The sequence below is a fragment of the Belonocnema kinseyi genome, chromosome 5 (genome assembly GCF_010883055.1).
Source record: "Belonocnema kinseyi isolate 2016_QV_RU_SX_M_011 chromosome 5, B_treatae_v1, whole genome shotgun sequence".
NCBI lineage: Eukaryota > Metazoa > Arthropoda > Insecta > Hymenoptera > Cynipidae > Belonocnema > Belonocnema kinseyi.
Genome location: NC_046661.1, coordinates 23,138,715 through 23,144,021, shown reverse-complemented (window position 1 = coordinate 23,144,021; position 5,307 = coordinate 23,138,715).

Here is a 5,307-nt window from a genome sequence, read left to right as displayed (position 1 = left end):
GCTGGCCAGATATTGACTGAGTCCTGCTAATATGTTGCCTCAATTGATCGTATATTGAATAAGTCTAGCTCATGTCTTGCCTTAATTGGCCGGATAATGACTGAGTTCTGCTCATATCTTGCCTCACTTGACCGGATAATGACTAAGTTCTGCTCATGTCTTGCCTTAATTGTCCGAACATTTACTAAGTACTACTTATGTCTTGCCTGAATTAGCTGGATATTTACTAAATCCTACTCACGTCTTGCCAGAATTTGCCGGATATTTACTAAGTACTGCTTATGTCTTGCGTCAATTGGCCGGATACTTACTAAATCCTACTCACGTCTTGCCTTAAGTTGCCGGATATTTACTAAGACCTGCTATTGTCTTACCTTAATTGTTCGGATGATGACTGAGTTATTGACTAAGTCATGCTCATGTTTTTCCTTCTTTGGCCGGATATTTACTAGGTCCTGCTCATTTCTTGGATTAATTGAACGTATATTGACTAAGTCCTCCTAGTGCCTTGCCTTAATTGGCTGGATATTTACTAAGTACCGCTTATGTCTTGCTCTCATTGACCGAATATTCACTAAGTCCTGATCATGTATTGCCTTAATTGGCCGCATATTGATCAATCACTCCTCGTATCTTGCCTTAATTGGCTGGATATTTACTACTTCCTGCTCATGTGTTTCCTTAATTCGCTTGATACTGACTAAGTCCTATTCATGTCTTGCCTTAATCGGCCGGATATTTACTAATTGCTGCTCGTATCTTGCCTTAAATGGTCGGATATTTACTAAGTCCTGCTAATGGCTTCCCTTAATTGGCCGGATATTTACTAAATGCTGCTCATGTCTTGCCTTAATTGACCGAATATTCACTAATTCTTGCTCATGTATTGCCCTAATTGGCCGGATATTGATCAATTCCTCCTCGTATCTTTTCTTAATTGGCTGGGTATTTATTAAGTGCTTCTCATGTCTTGTCTTAATCGGCCGGATATTTACGAAGTCCTACTCACGTCTTGCCTTAATTGGCCGGATGTTTACTAAGTCCTGCTCATGTCTTGCCTTAAGTATCTGGATAATGATTAAGTTTTGCTCATATCTTGCCTCAATTGACAGGATAATGACTAAGGTCTGCTCATGTATTGCCTTAATTGGCCGGATATTTACTAAGTCCTGCACATGTTTTGCATTAATTGGCCGGATATTGACTAAGTTCTGTTTACGTCTTGCCTTAATTGTCTGGATATTGTCTAAGTCCTATTCACGTGTTGCCTCAATTGCCCGGATATTTGCTAAGTCGGGCTCATTTGTCACAAATGTATTCGAAGACCTCAAATGAAATCTGCCTAGTTTTAAGTTGTTAATATTATTTTTAAGCAATACTTAGTTCTGGAATACAAAGGTTTCAAAAAATTCAAAACATGCAAAAGTCAACGGATTGCAAAGAATTATAGAAAATACACAAAAGTAAAATGAATTCAAATGATTTTGAAGAATTAAAAGAACTCAAAAAATTCCAATGATTTTAAAAAATTCAAAGTATCCAAAAGTATTCAATGCATGATAAAAAATCGTGTTCTACACTATAACACATGGAAAGCTATAGCGTGAATGAGGGCGGTCCCCGTTCCTTTGTGCATAAGAATAATAATCATGGTCTTGTAAATAAATAAAATTAATTTGAAGCATCTGAATCATAAATTGAGTGTTAGATGCTGCATTTTTTGTGAGGCAAAAAGTGATTCCTTATTTGCATTTTGATGCACTTTAAACGGATTTAAATATTTCTAAATAATTTAATAGAATTCAAAGAATTCAAAAGAATTCCAAGAATTCAAAATATTTCAAAGAATTTAAAGAACACGGAAGGTTTTACTTAATTTAAACTGAATCTTCGTGATTTTATGTTGTTAATATTAATATTAATCAAAATTTAATTATTGAATTCAAAGGTTTCAAAAAATTCAAAGCACCAAAACAGTGCCACAGATTGCAAATAATTCTAAAGAATACACAGAATTTAGACGAGTTGGATTGATTTTCAAGCATTTTATGAATTCAAAGAATTCAAAAGAATTTAAGGAATTTAAAGAATACGACAGGCTTTAGAGAATTCAAACGAAATCATAATTTTAAGTTGTTAATATTAATGTTAAGTAATACTTAATTTTTTAATTCAAAAGTTTTAAATAGTTCAAAGCACCAAAACAGTGCCATGCATGGCACAGAATTCTAAAGAATAAACAGAATTTGAAAAAGTTCAGATAATTCATAAGAATTTAAGGAACTCAAAAGAATTCAAAGAATTCAAATAAATACTTCTTTATTTTACAATATTAATATAAATTTTAATTGATAATTAATTTTTTAATTTAAAGCGTGAAATCCATGCAACAGAGTGCAAGGAACTCAAAAAATTACACGGATTTCAAGCGAATTCAAAAAATTAAAAAAACTAAAAAGAAATTAAAGAATTTAAAAACACTCATTGAATTCAAATACATTTTTAATTTTAGTTAGTTACTTTTAATTTGAAATTGTAATTAATATTTAAATTTAAAACATGCAAAGAAATTGAAAGGATTCAACAGAATACAAAAATTTTTGAAAAAATCGAAACAATCTAAATTTACAAAAGAATTCAAAGAATTTGAAAAGGCATAAAGAATTCAAAAGGTTTCAAAGAATTCAAGAGCTCAAAGAATTTAAACACATCAAAAGAATTCAAAAGATTATAAAAGAATTAAAATCAATGTTTAATTTTAGGTCTCTGATTTTAATTTTAAGTAATACTTCTTTTTTGAATTAAAAAAATAAAAATAAATTCAAAGAATGCGAAGAATTCAACAGAAGGCAAACATTTGAAAAGAATTCAAACCCATCAAATAATTCAAAAGTATTGAAAGAAGTTTAAAGCAGTAAATAATCCAAAAGTATTTTTTTTAATAATATAAATATTCGCGTTCTCCTAAGTTGAGGTCAAAATTATTATTTTTGTTTTCGTGTTTCCACTTCAAAGCATAAAGTTCAGTTTTAAAAGAAAATTCGAATCATCAGCCAAATCACCGTTACTTTTTACTTTCCTTGCTTTTTAATATCATAAGTAACCATATTTTTTTATAAAATATGAAATAAGTAGGAAGTAAATAAAGCAAGTAAAAAATGGTAAAAAATAGTTGACGTGTGAAATATTGACGTTTCCTAAACAATTCGAAACAATTAAAAAAACTCAAACTAATTCTTCAAATTGTTAATTTTAGTCATAAGTAATACCTTATCTTTGAAATATAATATATAAAATAATTGAAAATTATTTAAAGAATTGAAGAATTCAAAGAATTTAAAGAATTTACAAGAAGCAAAAGAATCCAAAAGTACTCAAAGAAATTAAATGAATTTTTAATTGTGGGTTGTTGCTTTTAATTTCAAGTATTACTTAATATGTCAATTCGAAAAATTCAAAGAATTGAAACAAAATTCAACGCAATGCAAAAAATTGAAAAGAGCCAGAAAAAGTTTAAATATAAAATCGAATTTTAAAAAGTTCGAAGAATTAAAAAAAGTGCAAAGACTTAGAAAGAATTCAAAAGAATTCAAATAAATTCTTAACATTCAGCCATTCTTTATTTTCGAATTTAATAACTTCAAAAGAATTGAAGAGAACGCGAGCCATTCCGATAGAACTCAAAGAATACAAAAGGATTCAAAGAATCCAAATGTATTAAAAAATACGTGAAAAAAGTTAAGAATTTCAGATAATCAAATAGAGTTCAATATATTAAAAATATTAAAAATATATATATATATATATATATATATGTGTGTGTGTGTGTGTGTTCGTCTGTATGTATGCATAATAAATCCGAAAGAATTCAAAACAGTTAAAAGATGGTTAAAAATATTTAAATAATTCTATGAATGCAGAAGAATTCAAAGAATTAAAATAAACAATATAATGGGAAGAATTCAAGATGATTCGGAGAATTCGAAATATTCAAAGAATATAATATAGTTTTTAAATGAATGTGGGGAATCGGAAGAGTTAAAAAGTATTTAAAGAATATTAAATATAAACATTTTTACGAAGAATTCAAGTGATATCAAATAATTCGGATGGTTACAAAGAATTCACAAAAAGGCTACCAATTAGACTATCAGAGAAACCTAAGGTTTCATAAAGTAGAAAGTGGCAGCACATGTTTACGAATATATTTTTTTATTTAGACATGTAGTCACGTTAAAAAATTTAAAATTCTATCGTCGTTACCGACTCAGTCTGTACGAAACCGGAAAGGCGCTTCTTCTAGCAACCACAACTGCTAGGTGGCGCTCGCAACTTATTCTGAAGCTGCTTTCTCAATATTCAAATAAATTGAAATACACGGCTCTGTCCTGAACATTGTAAATATTAAAAATTAATATTTCTCAATAATATACCAACTTTAAATGACCAGACCAGTATTTTTTCCCAAATTACTTGGCCAACTGTGATTTCACAAAAATTCATACCGTTGTGAAATTTCATTTCCTAAAATATTTCTTTTGATATATCCAATTAAAGCGACATTTTAAATGCCCAATTTAAATGGCAAATTTAAAGTCCGGGCTTTTCAAATTAGCATAATTAGATCAACATCCAACATCTGGAATTAAAATGAATTGATCTTATATGTCTTGAAAGATACATATCTTTAAATTTTATAGTTATACTCTCGATCGCAAATTGAAAAGTTGGAACGCAAACCCGCATGAGTTTAATTTTATTTCCGGGAAACTCCGCAATAATATTATAATATTAGCACTATTGTCAATGTGCAGTTTAAATATGTCAGGTATGGGACGGCGCCTCATATAGTCTAGTCTACACCTGTTTGTCTTACTTCCCTCTATTTAACTTCCGCAGTAATATAAAAAAGTATGTAATGGTTCCAAAAATTATTTAAGCAAAAAAAAATCCACTCTACATATTTCGGAGACGAATCTAAAGGTGTTCTTGGATTTTCGATATGACTCTTAGTTTTTTTACATTGACTACAAAAGTTTCAAATCCATATCTACATAAGCACAGCAAATGTACGCTAAACAACAAGTTCCCTGATTGTTTAACAAATGGTTTTAAATAAATGAAGAAACATCTATATATTTTGAAGGCAAATGCAATAGTGCTGTGGTTTTTTCGATCTGACGATCAAGGGGGAGGGTCAGTAACGCCGGTTTTTGGCCTAATTTATTTTTGGACCAAAAAATCTGAAAAAATTATGGTAGTATCTTATAAGTATCCCGAGTCGATTGCACGCTAAACGGACTACCC